At 35.5% G+C, this 16590-nt stretch overlaps 1 long non-coding RNA gene across 2 annotated transcripts; it reads left to right on the top strand.

Annotated features, from left to right (window-relative positions):
• The first annotated feature begins 377 nt into the window (after window positions 1-377).
• On the top strand, window positions 378-13370 carry LOC141573172 (uncharacterized). 2 transcript variants are annotated; one of them, XR_016021132.1, is made up of 4 exons: window positions 378-7431; window positions 7680-7840; window positions 7964-8049; window positions 9185-13370. It is a non-coding gene; the product is annotated as an uncharacterized LOC141573172 (long non-coding RNA). The 2 variants fall into 2 exon arrangements; XR_012498801.2 differs by having other exon boundaries at window positions 388-7840.
• The last annotated feature ends 3220 nt before the right edge of the window (window positions 13371-16590 follow it).

Genomic DNA, 16590 nt, shown 5'->3' with positions numbered 1-16590 from the left:
CTTTTTGCATGTGTCTGTCCAAGTTTCCCAGCACCATTTATTGAATAGCCTGTCTTTACCCCACCGTACATTCTTGCTTCCATTGTCATAGATTAAATGGCCATATAGGCATGGATTTATTTCTGGACTCTCTATTCTGTTCCATTGATCTATGGGTCTGTTTTTATGACGGTACCATGCTGTTTTGATTACCGTAGCCTTGTAGTATAATTTGAAGTCAGGTATTGTTATACCTCCCACTTTGTTCTTATTTCTCAAGATTGTTGAGGATATCCGGGGTCTTTTGTTATCCCATATAAATTTTAGGATTATATGTTCTATTTCCATGAAAAATGTCGTTGGTAGTTTGATAGGAATTGCGTTGAATATGTATATTGCCTTAGGCAGTATGGACATTTAAACTATATTAATTCTTCCTATCCATGAACATGGTATGTGTTTCCATCTATTTGTATCTTCTTTCATTTCTTTCTTCAGTGTCTTATAATTTTCTGAGTACAGATCTTTTACTTTGGTTAAATTTATTCCCAGGTATTTTATGGTCTTTGGAGCAATTGTAAATGGAATTGCTTTTTTAATTTCTCCTTCTGATGTTTTATTATTGGTATATACAAATGCAACTGATTTCTGAATATTAATTTTGTATCCTGCTACTTTACTAAATTCATCTATCAGCTCTAATAGTTTCTTGGTGGAGTCTTTAGGGTTCTCTAAATATAGTATCATATCATCTGCATATAATGACAGTTTTACTTCCTCCTTACCGATTTGGATGCCTTTTATTTCTTTTTCTTGTCTGATTGCTGTGGCTAGAACTTCCAGCACTATGTTGAATAGAAGTGGAGAAAGTGGGCAACCTTGACTTGTTCCTGATTTTAAGGGGAATGGTTTTAGCTTTTCCCCATTGAGTATGATGTTAGCTGTGGGTCTATCATATATGGCCTTTATTATGTTGAGATATGATCCCTTTATTCCCACTTTCTTAAGGGTTTTTATCATGAATGGCTGCTGAATTTTATCAAATGCTTTTTCTGCGTCAATTGATATGATCATATGATTTTTATTTTTCATTTTGTTAATGTGGTGTATCACATTAATTGATTTGCGGATGTTGAACCACCCTTGCATACCAGGGATGAATCCCACTTGATCATGGTGTATGATCTTTTTAATGTATTGCTGAATTCTGTTCGCTAGTATTTTGTTGAGGATTTTTGCATCTATGTTCATTAGCGATATCGGCCTGTAGTTTTCTTTTTTTGTGGTGTCTTTGTTTGATTTTGGGATCAGGGTGATAGTGGCTTCATAAAAAGTGTTTGGGAGTCTTCCCTCCCTCTGGATTTTTTGGAAGAGTTTGAGGAGAATAGGTGACAATTCTTTTTTGAACGTTCTGTAAAATTCACCTGTAAAGCCATCTGGTCCAGGGCTTTTGTTTGTTGGGAGATTGTTGATTACTGATTCAATTTCGTTGGTGGTAATCAGTCTATTCAGGTTTTCTATCTCCTCTTGAGTTAGCCTTGGAAGGTTGTATGCATCTAGGAAATTGTCCATTTCTTCCAGGTTGTCAAATTTGTTGGCATACAGTTGCTCATAGTAATTTCTTAAGATTTTTTGTATCTCTGTGGTGTCTGTTGTCACTTCTCCTCTTTCATTACTGATTTTATTAATTTGGGTCCTCTCTCTCTCTCTTTTAATGAGTCTGGCTAAAGGTTTGTCGATTTTGTTTATCTTCTCTAAAAACCAACTCTTGGATTCATTGATCTTTTGTATTGTTTTTCTGGTTTCTATTTCATTTATTTCCGCTCTGATCTTTATTATCTCCGTCCTTGTACTCCCTTTGGGCTTATTTTGTTGTTCTTTTTCCAGATCCCTTAAGTGTGAAGATAAACTGTTGATTAGTGATGTTTCTTGTTTCTTTAGGTAGGCCTGCAGTGCTATGAACTTCCCTCTTAGGACTGCTTTCGCGGCATCCCATAGATTTTGGGTGATTGTATTTTCATTTTCGTTTGTCTCGAGATATCTTTTGATTTCTTCCTTGATCTCCTGCTTGACCCATTCATTATTTAGTAACATATTATTCAGCCTCCATGAATTTGTATGTCTTCCACTCTTTTTCCTGTAGTTCATTTCTAATTTCATAGCACTGTGGTCAGAGAAGACAATTGGTATGATTTCAATTTTCTTAAATTTATCCAGACTTGCTTTGTGGCCTAACATATGGTCTATCTTGGAGAATGTTCCATGTGCGCTTGAGAAGAACGTGTATTCTGCAGCATTGGGGTGGAATGCTCTGAAAATATCTATTAAATCCAAGTGGTCCAATGTGTCATTTAAGGCTGTTGTTTCCGTATTGATTTTCTGTCTGGAAGACCTGTCCCTTGTTGTCAGAGGTGTGTTGAAGTCCCCTACTATGATAGTGTTACTGTTGATCTCTGTCTTTATGTCAGTCAATATCTGTTTTATATATTTAGGTGCTCCTATGTTGGGTGCATAGATGTTTACTAGGGTTATGTCCTCTTGTCGAATTGATCCCTTTATTATTATGTAGTGCCCATCTTTGTCTTTTAATATTTTCTTCATTTTAAAGTCTATTTTGTCAGAGATAAGTATTGCAACTCCAGCTTTTTTCTCATTTCCATTTGCATGGAATATCTTACTCCAACCCTTAACTTTCAGCCTGTGTGTGTCTTTTGATCTGAGGTGAGTCTCTTGTATACAGCATGTACAAGAGTCTTGCTTTCTTATCCACTCAGCCACCCTATGTCTCTTGATTGGAGCATTTAAACCATTTACATTTAAAGTGATTATTGATAAGTACATAGTTATTGCCATTTTTAAATTTGTGGTTAGATTGTTTTCATCTTTCTTCTATTTACAGAAGTCCTTTTAGTATTTCTTGCAATGCTGGCCTGGTGGTAATGAATTCCTTTAGCTTATTCTTTTCTGGGAAGCTCTTTATCTCCCCGTCAATTTTAAATGATAGCCTTGCTGGATAAAGCAACCTAGGTTGTAGGCCTTTGTTTTCCATCACTTTGAGTATCTCCTGCCACTCCCTCCTGGCCTTCAATGTTTCTGCAGAAAAGTCATTTGATAGTCTTATGGGAGTTCCCTTGTATGTAACCCTCTGTCTTTCTCTTGCTGCTTTTAGGATTCTCTCTTTGTCTTTAATCTTTGCCATTTTAACTATGATGTGTCTTGGAGTGGACCTGTTTGGGTTTATCCTGGTTGGAACTCTCTGCACTTCTTGGACTTGTATGTTGGTTTCCTTCATCAGGTTAGGGAAATTTTCAGACATTATTACTTCAAATATGTTCTCAATCCCTTGTTTCTTCTCTTCACCTTCTGGTATTCCTATGATGCACATGTTGTTGCACTTGATGTTATCCCATAGGTCTCTTAAACCATCTTCATTGTTTTTTATTCTTTTTTCTTTCTGTTGTTCTGTTTGGGTGATCTCTGCTAACTTGTCTTCTAAGTCGCTGATTCGATCCTCTGCTTCATCTAACCTGCTGTTAATTCCTTCAAGTGAGTTCTTTATTTCGGTAACTGTGTTCTTTAGTTCTAACTGGTTGTTCGTTATGATTTCTACATCCTTCTTGATGTCCACTCTAAGCTCCTTAAACATTCTTATCATCAGTATTCTGAACTCTGTCTCTGATAGTTTGGTTACCTCTGCTTCATTTAGTTCCATTTCTGGAGGTTTCTTCTGTTCTTTTATTTGGGATATGTTTCTTTGTTTCCTCATTCTGGCTGACTCTCTGTGTTTGCTTCGATGTATTAGGTAGATGCCCTGGAGTTCTTAGTTCTTGCTGGATTAGTATATAATGAATGTCCTTTATATTTGACTTGCACTACTTCGTTCTTCTCCTCTGCGTGTGCTCTAAAAGTGACTCTTGTGTTGTGTATATTGTCCTGTTAAAGAAGATCCTTAATTGCTTTTCGCTTGTGAGTAGGTGGGGTTAACTCCTAGGCTGACTAGTTGTGAGACTTGGCTCTACCCACGCAGGGTATTCTGCTGTGTGAGGGTTGACCGCTTAGATGTGGTTTGGCCTCTATGTGCCTGTAAAGAATCCCCTCTGAGTGTGTCACTTGTAGGTCAAACTCGGTAGTACTCTGGCTTGGTCTGGAGTTGGCCGCTGGATATGTTGAATCTTGTGCCTCTTAAGCTGGGCCCTGGTAGGGCAATTACAGAACAAAGCAAATCACCAAGCACAACAACAACAACAAGGAAAGAGTCAAATACATTCACATGTAAAAGAACAATCGACAACCCCCACTCGACACAGGCAAAGATGTCAAAAATATAAAGACAAAATCAAAACAGAACAAAAAAACAGCGCCAGTTGTGGCTTAAGCCCACCAAGTAATCTCCAGGTTGTTCTCTGCTGTAGCACAGAGTCCCCTGCGAATTGTGTAGGTAGAACTGGTAACCTGGTGCCCAGAGTGACGCTGGGGCTGCAGCTTTAGATGCGTGGGGCTGAGGGGTCTGGACAGTAGGTTTTACAAAGCCAGTGCAGTTTCTGCCCTTGCCTGCACATATGCACACTGAGAGTAGCACCACCAGCCCTGTGTCCAGTTCTCCTGAGTCTTAGGGCACCTCTTCCCTGTGTGTGTGTGTGGCGGGCGGGAGATTCCTCAGCTGCTCTAAAGTAAGTCTTGAAGTTGGGTAGTGTCAGTCCTACAATTTTGTTCTCCTTCAATATTGTGTTGGCTATTCTGGATCTTTGGCTCTCTAAATAAGTTTAGAATCAGTTTGTTGAGACCTGCAAAACAAACTTGCTGGGATTTTTATTGGGATTACACTGAAACTATAGATTAAGTTGGTATGCACTGACCTATTAACAATATTGAGTCTTTCTATCCATTAATATGGAATGTTTCTTTATTTATTTTTTTAAAAAAAATTAGTTCATTTTGTAGTTTTCCTATATAGATCTTGTACATATTTAGATTTAGAGCTAAGTATTTAATTTTTAGGGTGCTGATGTAAATGGCATGTGCTTTTAATTTCAAATTGCATTTGTTCATTGTTAGTATATAGGAAAGTAAATGACTTTTATATATTAACCTTGTATCCTGTAGTCTTGCTATAATTGCTTATTAGTTCCAGGGGTTTTATTGTTGATTCTTTCAGATTTTCTACATAGGTGATCATATAATCTGCGAACAAACAGTTTTCTTTCTTTCTTCACAATCTATGTACATTTTATTTCTTTTTCTTACCTTATTACGTTAGCTAGAACTTCCAGTATGATGTTGAAAAGGAATAGTGAGACGATATCTTTTCCTTGTCCTTGATTTTAGTGGAAAATCTTCAAGTTTCTCACCATTAAGTGTGATGTTAGCTGTAAAGTTTTTGTAGTCTTTATCAAGTTGAGGACTTTGTCAAGTCTTCTATTCATAGTTTACTGACAGTTTTTAATCATGAATGGATGTTGAATTTTGACAACTGCTTTTTCTGCATCATTGAAATTATCATGTGATTTTTCTTTTTTAGCCTATTGATGTGATGATTGCATTAATTGACTTTTTTAAATGTTGAACCAGTCTTGCACACCTGGAATAAATCTCACTTAGTCATGGTGTATAATTCTTTTTAATCTTTACTCATTTTTAATCAGATTATTTGTCTGTTTGTTTTTTGCTATTGAGTTGTAAAAGTTCCTTACATATTTTGAATATTAATCCTGTGTCAGATATACAGTTTGCATATATTTTATTCAATCCCATAGGTTGCTTTTTCACACTAGGAGTAAACTTAAATAAGGAGGTGAAATTTTTGTACACTGAAGACTATAAAACACTGATGAAAGAAATTAAAGAAGACATAAATAAATGGAAAGACATCCCATGTTCATGTACTGGAAGAATATTATTAAAATGTCCATATTACCCAGAGAGATATAAAGAGTCAATGTAATTTCAATCAAAATATCAATGGCCTTTTTTTCAGAAAAAGAAAAAAAACAATCCCAAAATTTATATGGAGACACAAAGGACCCCAAATAGCTATCTTGGGAAAGAAAAAAAAAGCTGGAGGCATCACACTTTCTGATTTCAAAATATATTGCAAAGCCATAATAATTAAAATAGCATGTTATAAACCAGTATGTTATAATAGTCTGGCATAAAGACAGACACATAGACCAATGGAACAGTATAGAGAGACCAGAAATAAACCCACACTTACACAGTGAACTGTTCACACAAGGGTGCCAAAATGCACAAAGATAGTCTCTTCAACAAAAACTGGATATCTAGATAAAAAAAAAAAAAGTATAATCTGACTCTTACAGTATACACAAAAATCAAATCAAAATGGGTTAATGGCTTATATTTGGAGAACTGAAGCTGTAAAACTCCTAAGAAGAAAACACAGGAGAAAGGCTTCATGACATTAGTCTTGGCATTGATTTCTTGGATAAGACTCCAAAAGCACAGGCAACAGAAGCAAAACTAAACAAGTGGGACTATATTAAAACAAAAATCTTCTGCACAGCAGAGGAAACAGTAAAATAAAAAAGCAGCCTATGGAATGAGAAGATATATTGCAAATCATATCTGGTAAAGGGTTAGTATCCAAAGTATATGTAAGGAATTCTTACATCTCAATAGAAAATAAAATACCCAACAAACAAACTTCGATTTAAAAATGGGTAAAGGAATGGAATAGACCTTTCTCAAAAAAAAAAAAGAAACAATTTACATTTTATATAGTCTCTTCCTTGGATATTACTTTTTTTTTTTTTTTTTTTGCCATGGAAACAACTGGATGATGTCACAGATGGATTGCATAAACATGGAAGTTGAGATTTTACAAAAGAGTTGGTCAAAGATGAGAAATAGCTCTGATTTCCAAATATAAATAATTTCAATAGCCAAGAAAACAAAGTCCCTGGTATGATAAAATGCATTCTCTAAAGAATCTTCTTTGAGTGTGTTCCAGCACAAATGTCTATCTACAGTATTCATAGCAAACTCTAGCCAACCTCTGCATTTCCTTATTAGCTTGAAACTAAATGGCAGGAAATACCCAGGGGCACCAATAATACTTCGGAATCCTGTGCCAATTTCAAACTGAGTAGACAGTACTATGGAGCTAGTTTCTAAATACTTTGAAAAATTCCATTGAAATGAGAGATAACAAACTTGAAAGGCAAGTCCTTTTTTGCATCAATAAATAAAACATCAAAGTGATTATTGAGCCAAAGATCTGAAAAAATCATGTGCAATTTTCAGCATAATAAAGCAGTGAATATGAATTCAAATGAGCAGTCTGATTTAAAAAAAAACAAACACACAACAACTTTCTATTTCTGGAGCAACCATTCTCATAGGGAGTAATGTAGGCTGTACTGTGCTGTATTATATTGTGCCCAATTCTTTACTTGTGCCTGGTTTCTGATCATTTTTTCAGACTACAGAGAGCCAGTACGTTCACTTTTTCAGTTTTAATTCACTTGACGAGCACCAGGATGTTGGAGGAAATGATGTTGATAAAAATAAACAGTGATTGGAACTTTGGAAGCCCAAAGTTCTTGTGACAATACATAAATTTAAGGAAGAGAATGTGAAATCTCTTACTTTAGCTGACCCTTCTAATGATTTGTAAGAAATCTGGAAAGACACAGATCTTGCCCTGGAAACTGCTTTTTCATTTTGTTATTTCCTCTGAGCAGGTTAAGCAGAGCTGCCATCGTTTCCTACAGCCTTCCATGGGTGCCTTGTGCTCTGTGCTTTGGCTTTTTCTTACACCTGCAATGGAAAGAGTATGGGCTTTGGAGCCAAACAGACCTGTGTTTGAATTCCTGCTTGCCCACTCCCTTCTGCGCCTCTTTGGGTAAGTCCTTCAGCTTCTTGGTGCTCAGCTTCCTCACTGATGTGATGAGAATCATAACCTAGTAGAACAGAAGCTTTCATATTTACCAGTGCCCTAGATTCATTGACTTTCCTGTTTCTTCAGGAAAATATACTGGCTGATGCCCATAGCCTGCTTTTAGCTCCTTGCTCCGGGAATGTGGACCATAGACCGTCAGCACTGCATCACCGGTGAGTTTGTTAGAAATGAACAATCTCAGGTCCTATTTCCAGACTTGCAGAATCAGAATCTGCATTTCAATAAGCTCTCTCTCTCTCTCTCTCTCTCTCTCTCTCTCTCTCTCTCTCTCTCTCTCTCATTCTTGCACACACTAAAGTTTGAAAGGTGTGACTACTCCCTATACTCCAAGCATTTCTGCTGCCACCATCTGAGTTGTATGCCCATTAACCGTAAGTTGTTTTAATTCCCAAACTTATTTATGTCGACTGTTCTTTTTGTTGTAATTATATGAATAGTTTCAAAGTTGATTTTTAAAAAGAGAGAAAAATTAATAAACAAAATAATTATTAAAAAATTTAAAAAGAGAGTTGTCTCCATGAAACCCAAGTTAATATGTTAGGAAGGCAATATAAAACATGACTAAAAATGCTGCTGATGAGTGAGGTATAAATAAGAGAACTGTAAGTTAGTGGTTGTGATAGGGGACGTAAAAATATAGAAGGAATCAGGGCTCTAATGATTTCACAAGCATTTCTAAGTTCTTCCTTCTCAGTAAAGAAACCAAAACTGGAAGTTGTAGCCTATGCATTATAAGTGAGATGTATGCAATATTGGTGAACAATTGGGCAAAGAAAGTCCCTGGTTCCTTAAGAAAAGATTGATGAGTAAATGAATGTTTATATGTTTTTAATTAAAATAAATTATTTAAAGTTCATTTGAATTATTGTCTATGATATTTTCACTTTAACTAATTCTTGGTATTAGCTAAACAGCTATCTGTCCTTGTGGTACATAGTACCTTGAGGTACTCACCTTGCAGGATAGTTGTAAAGATTAGAAACTGTGAATGTGCATGGTTCAAAATAGGTGATCCAGGAAAGTTATTAGAGGGTGTTTATGCTGCTTATTATTGTGCATTTTAGAGCTTTGGGGCTTTGATACATTTTTGGGGCTTGACTCCTCCCTGTGAGGCATTAGGTTGGTGTAAAAGTAATTGAGGTTTTTGCATTGTTGAAATTTGCCATTTGATATTGGAATACATTCTTAAATGTGGTTATGTCATACATCGTTTTAATGTGCATTTCTCACTTTATGTTTTTTTTGCTAATGACTTATTGCTTGCTGTTTATTTTATATTTATTTTAGGCTGTGGAAATGATGTTAGACCAAAAGCAAATTCAAGTGATTTTCTTATTCAAGTTCAAAATAGGTCATAAACCAGCCGAGACAACTCGCAACATCAACAATGCATTTTGCCCAGGAACTGCTAACGAATGTACAGTGCGGTGGTGGTTCAAGAAGTTTTGCAAAGGAGACGAGGGCCTTGAAGCTTTCTGCATCCTGGCAAAACCATTACATCTGATAAGTATGCTTAGCAAATCAATGAGATGCACCGAAAACTACAACACCTGCAGCTGGCATTGGTCAACAGAAAGGGCCCAATTCTTCTCCATGACAATGCCTGATGACACATCGCACAACCAATGCTTCAAAAGTTGAATGAATTGGGCTACAATGTTTTGTCTCATCCGCCATATTCACCTGACCTCTCGCCAACTTTTTTCAGGGAAAATGCTTCCACAACCAGCAGGATATAGAAAATGCTTTCCAAGAGTTCATCGAATCCCGAAGCAAGGAATTTTATGCTATGGAAATAAATAAACATTTCTCGTTAGCAAAAAGGTGTTGATTGTAATGGTTCCAATTTTTATTAATAAAGATGTATTTGGGCCAAGTTATAATGATTTAAAATTCATGGTCCAAAACCGCAATTACTTTTGCACCAACCAATACATTAAGGACTATTATATGTAAGATGTTGAAAGTGGCACTGTGACAATACAAAGAGATTAGTACACTGACTCTGGCTTCCAAGGGTTTGCAATTGAATATTGACAAGGTAACAGAAATAATAATTATTTAAGGCAAGGTGCTATTTGTGCATTTTGATAGTCACTTTCAGAAATATTTGACACACAGTGAGGTGTAGGCAGAGATAATGTCTATAAACAGCCATTTGAATAATGATTTTTATTGTTTAAAGTCACATAACCTAAAATTCACCATTTTAACCTTTTTAAAGTGTGCAGTTCAGTGGCATTTAGTACTTTCACAGTGTTATGTAAACATCACCTCTATCTGGTTCCAGAACATGTTCATCACCCCCAAAGGGGACAGACCGTTTAAGCAGTCACTCCCATAGCCCTTTCCCCCTGCCCCAGGCAATCACTAAGCTGCTTTTTGTTCTCTATGGATTTGCTTATTCTGGATATTTCATTCAATGGAATCATGCAATATGTTGCTTTTTCTGCTTGGCTTCTTCACTTAGCATGTTCTCTAGGTTCATCCATGTTGCAGCATTTATCAGTACTTCATTACTTTTTATGGTTGAATAATATTCTACTGTGTACCACATTTGTTTATTTATTTACTAGCTCATGGACATTTGGGTTGTTTTCATTTTGAGAGTATTGCAAATAGTGCTGTTATTAACATTCATGTACAGGTTTTTGTTTGAACGTCTCTTTTCAATTCTTTAGGGTATATACCTAGCAGTGGAGTTGCTAGGTCATAAAGTAACTTATTAAGAAAGAGCTGCATCATTTTACACTCCCACCAGCAGTGTATGAGGGTTCCAATTTCTCTACATCCTTGTCAACACTTATTATTTTCCTTTTTTTTTTAATTACAGCTATCGTAGTGGTTGTGAATTTGTTTCTCATTATAATTTGATTTGCATTTCCCTAAAGAACTATCGATGTTGACCTTTTCATGTGTTCATGATCATTCTTTAGAGAACTGTCTATTGCAGTCCTTCACCAATTTTGAATTGGGTTGTTTTGTCTTTTAGTTGTTGGATTATAAAACTTCTTTATACATTCTAGATCCTAGGCCCTTATCAAATACAGGCATACCTTGAAGATTTTCAGTTCTAGACCACTGCAATGAAGTAAATATCACAAAAGAGTTAGTCACATGAATTTTTTGGTTTCCAAGTGCATATAAAAGTTATGTTTACACCATATACTGTAGTCTATTAAGTACACAATAGCATTATATCTAAAAATCAATATACATACCTTAATTTAAAAATACTTTTTGCCAAAAAGTGTTAACTATCATTTAAGCCCTCAGCAAATCATAATCTTTTTGTTAGTAGAGGGTCTTGCCTCAATTTTGATGAAAATGTGGTATCTGGCAAGCACAATAAAGCAAAGCACAATAAAATGAGGTATGCCTGTATATGATTTGCAAATATTTTCTCTGATTCTGTGGTTTTCTTTTCTTCTTGATTGTGTCATTTGATGCGCAAAAGTTTTTAATTTTGATGAAGTCCGATTTATCTGTATTTTTGTGTTCTTGCTTGTAATTTTGATATTATATGTAAGAAACCATTGCCAAACACATGCTCATAAAGATTTACCCCTATCTTTTCTTCAAAGAGTTTTATAGTTTAACTCTTACATTTAGGTCTTCAGACTTTTTTGAGTTAATTTTTGTATTTAGTATGAGATAAAGTTTCGACTTTCTTCTTCTATATGTGGATATCCAGTTGTCCCAGCACTGTTTTTTGAAGAGACTATTCTTTCCCTATTGAATGGTCTTGAAAAACTTGTTGAAATAAAGTGACAATAGATATATAGATTTATTTATAAAATCTAATTCTCTTCCATGATCTATATGTATATAATTTCACATATACCTACCTTTCTTTATGGTATATTTTTATGCCAACATCATCTTATTTTGATTACTTTAGCTTTGTAATAAGTGTTTTTAAAAGATTTTTATTAAAATATAGCTAACAAATAATGTTATATTAGTTTCAGGTATACATCATAGTTATTCAATAGTACCCACCTGGCACTACAGAGTTATTACCACATTGTTGATTATATGCCCGATGTGAAAGAAGTGATCACCAGGATAAGTCCAGCAACCATCTGACACTGTACCACACTATCACAATATTATTGACTGTATTTCTATGCTATACATTACATCATCAAGACTTGTTTTATACCTGGAACTTTGAACCTCTTATTCTTCTTTACCTTTTCCTCCCTATTTTATTTTTTCAATTAGAGTTGACATTTAATATTATTTTATATTAGTTTCAGGTGTACAGCATTGTGGTTAGACATTTATATAATTTAGGAAGTGATCCCCCTGATTAGTACCCACCTGGCATTATACATAGTTAGTACCATATTATTGATTATATTCCCTGTACTTTACATCTCTGTGACTATTTTGTAACTACCAATTTGTATTTCTTAATCCCTTCACCTTTTCACGCTGCTCCCAACCCCATTCCCATCTATCACCCTGATAGATCTAGTCCCCATCTGACACCATACATAGTTATTACAACATTATTGACTATATTTTTTATGCTATACTCTACATCCCCATGACTACTGTGTAACAACCAATTTGGACTTCTTAATCCTTTCCCTTTTCACCCTCCTCTAAACCCCCCTCCCATCTGGTAACCATTAAAATGTTCTCTGTATCTATGAGTTTGTTTCTGTTTTGTTTGTTTATTTTGGTCTCTAGATTACACTTATAAGTGAAATCATATATTTGTCTTTCACTGTCTGACTTACTACACTCAGCACAAAACCCTGTAGGTCCATGCATGTTGTTGCAGATGGCAAGATTTTTTTCATGGCTGAATAATATTCCACTGTATATATGTACCACCTCTACCTTATCCATTCATCCATCCAGGGACACCCAGGTTGCCTTCATATCTTGGCTTATGTAAATAATGCTGCAATGAACACATGGATGAGCATATCCCCTTGAAGTAGCATTTTGGGTTTGTTCAGATAAATACCCAGAAGTAGGATCCCTAGGTCCTTCTTTGTCTCTCGTTACAGTCTTTGTTTAAAGTCTGTTTTGTCTGATATCTGATATAACTATTGAGGCCTGAGCTGTTTGTTTGTTTGTTTGTTTCCATTTTCATGAAATATCTTTTTCTATCCCTTTACTTTCAGTCTGTGTGTGTCTTTCAATCTGAAGTGAGTATTTTGTAAGCAGCATACGTAAGGGTCTAGTTTTCTTATCCATTCAGCTCCCCTATATTTTGATTGAAGCATTAAGTCCATTTACATTGAAAGTAACTTTTTTACTTTTTTATTTTTTATTATTTTTTAGGTATTTTTAAACATTTTTTAAAAAAATTAGTTTCAGGTGTACAAAACAATGTAATAGTTAGACATTTATCATTTATATCCCTCACACAGAGATAACCCCCTTCTCCTCATCTACTACCCCCCTGACTTTGCATACAGCCATTACATTTCCACTGCCTCTATTCCTAATGCTATACTCCACTTCTTGCAAATACATACATATATATATATATATATATATATATATATATATATATATATATATATATATATATATGTAAAATTGTAGTTGACATTATTTTTCAGCTTCAGCTTCAGGTGTACAGTGCAGTGATCAGGCATCTACATCAGCCCTGAGGTAGTCTCCCTAATGAGACAAGTATCCATCAGGAATCCTACAAAATCTTTACAACATTATTGATTACATTCCCCAAATTGACTTTTGTATCCCCATGGCAATCTTGTGGTTACCAATTGTGCTTTCTAATCCCCTCACCTTCCCCCTTGTCCCCATCCCCCCTCCCATCTAGCAACCCTAGTTTTTCCTCTATATCTCTGAGACTGTTTTTGACTAGTTCATTCATTTATTCTTTTCTTTAGATTCCACATATAAGTGAGATCATATGGTATTTGTCTTTGTCTATCTGACTTATTTCACTTAACATAATGTTCTCTAGGTCCATCCATATTGTTGCAAATGATAAGATTTCCTTCTTATTCACAGATGCGTAATACTCCATTGTATAAATGTGCCACAGTTTCTTAAACCAGTCGTCTACCCATGGGCATTTCGGTTGTTTCCATGTCTTGGCTATTGTGTATACTGCTGCAAGAAACATAGGGGTGCATAAATTTTTTCAAATTAGAGTTTTGGATTTCTCCAGATAGATACCTAGGAGTGGAATTGCTGGGTCATAAGGTAGTTCCATTTTCAGATTTTTGAGATACCTCCATACTGTTTTCCATAGTGGCTGAACCAATCTGCAATCCCACCAACAGTGCACAAGGGTTCCCTTTTCTCCACATCCTCGCCAACATTTGTTGTTTGTTGATTTATTGATGATAGCCATTTTGACTGGGGTGAGGTGGTATCTCATTGTGGTTTTTATTTGCATTTCTCTAATGATTAGTGAGTTTGAGCATTTCTTCATATGTCTGTTTGCCATCTGTATGTCCTCTTTAGAAAAATGTCTCTGCGTGTCCTCTGCCCATTTTTTAACTGGGTTGTTTGTTTTTTGGAGTTGAGTAGAGTGAGGTTTTTATAAATTTTGGATATTAACCCCTTATCGGATATATCATTGACAAATATCTTTTCCCATCCAGTAGGATCCCTTTTTGTTTTATTGATGGTTTCCTTTGCTGTGAAAAAACTTTTTAGTTTGATGTAATCCCACAGGTTTAATTTTTCTCTTACTTCCCTTGCCCGAGGGACTATATCAGTAAAAATCCTACTCCAGGTAATGTCTGTAAACTTTCTTCCTATATTTTCTTGTAGGAGTTTTATGGTTTCAGATATTACATTGAAGCTTTAATCCATTTTGAATTTATTTTTGTATATGGTGTAAGGAGGTGGTCCAGCTTCATTTTTTACATGTGTCTGTCCAGGTTTCCCAGCACCATTTATTGAAAAAATTGTCTTTACCCCACTGTAAATTCTTGCTTCCATTGTCGTAGATTAAATGACCATATAGGCATGGATGTATTTCTCGGCTGTCTATTCTTTTCCATTGGTCTACATGTCTGATTTTAAGCCAGTACCATGCTGTTTTGATTACTGTAGCCTTGTAGTATAATTTGATGTCAGGTATCATTATCCCTCCCACTTTGTTCTTATTTCTCAAGATTGCAGAGGCTATCTGGGGTCTTTTATGGTTCCATATAAATTTTAGGATTATATGTTCTATTTCTGTAAAAAACGTCATTGGTAGTTTGATAGGAATTGCATTGAATATGTATATTGCTTTAGGCAGTATGGACATTTTAACTATATTAATTCTTCCTATCCATGAGCATGGTATGTGTTTCCATCTATTTGTATCTTCTTTCATTTCTCTCTTCAGTGACTTATAATTTTTTGAGTACAGATCTTTTACTTCTTTGGTTAAATTTATTCCCAGGTATTTTATAGTCTTTGAAGCAATTGCAAATGAGATTGTTTTCTTAATTTCTCCTTCTGATATTTTATTATTGGTATATACATATGCAACTGATGTCTGAATATTAATTTTGTATCCTGCTACTTTAGTAAATTCATTATCAGTTCTCATAGTTTTTTGGTGGAGTTTTTAGGGTTCTCTACATATAGTATCATGTCATCTGCATATAATGACAGTTTTACTTCCTTGTTAACAATTTGGATGCCTTTTATTTCTTTTTCTTGTCTGATTGCTGTGGCTAGAACTTCCAGCACTATGTTGGATAGAAGTGGAGAAAGTGGGCAACTTTGCCTTGTTCCTGATCTCAAGAAGAATGGTTTTAGCTTTTCCCCATTGGGTATGATGTTAGCTGTGGGTTTATCATATATGGCCTGTATTATGTTGAGATATGGTCCCTCTATTCCCACTTTCTTAAGAGTTTTTATCATAAATGGCTGCTGGATTTTGTCAAATGCTTTTTCTGCCATCTATTGATATGATCATATGATTTTACTTTTGATTTTGTTAATGTAGTGTATCACATTAATTGATTTGCAGATGTTGAACTACCTTTGCATACCAGGAATGAATCACACTTGATCATGGTGTATGATCTTTTTGATGTATTGCTGAAATCTGTTTGCTAATATTTTGTTGAGGATTTTTGCATCTATGTTCATTAAGGATATCAGCCTGTAGTTTTCTTTTCTTACAATGTCTTTGTCTGATTTTGGGATCAGGGTGATAGTAGCCTCATAAAAAGTGTTTGGGAGCCTTCCCTCCTTCTGGATTTTTTGGAATGGTTTGAAGAGAATAGGTGATAATTCTTTTTTGAAGGTTTTGTAAAATTCACCTGTAAAGCCATCTGGTCCAGGGCTGTGGGCTCTTGTGCCTGTAGAGAATTCCCTCTGGATGTGTCACTTGTAGGTCAAACCCGGTAATACTCGGGTTTGGTCTGGAGTTGGCCTCTAGGTGTGTTGAATCTTGTGCCTCTTGGGCTGGGCCCTGGTGTAGGGCAATTTCAGAACAAAGCAAATCACCAAGCACAACAGCAACAACAACAACAAATAAAACACCAAATACACTCACATGTAAAAACAACCAATAACTCACACTCAACACAGCCAAAAATATCATAAATACAAAATCAAAACAAAACAAAAAAAGCGCCAGTCTTGGCTTAAGCCCACTAAGTAATCTCCAGGCTGCCCTCTGCTGTACCAAAGAGTCCTCTGCGTTTTGTGCAGGCAGAGTCAGTCACCTGGTGCCCAGAGTG

This window comes from Rhinolophus sinicus, chromosome 4, assembly GCF_057876585.1.
Source record: "Rhinolophus sinicus isolate RSI-liver-muscle chromosome 4, RSI-T2T, whole genome shotgun sequence".
NCBI classification, from domain to species: domain Eukaryota; kingdom Metazoa; phylum Chordata; class Mammalia; order Chiroptera; family Rhinolophidae; genus Rhinolophus; species Rhinolophus sinicus.
The sequence above is the reverse complement of the archived record's forward strand: the minus strand, read 5'-3'. Positions and strand labels throughout refer to the sequence as shown.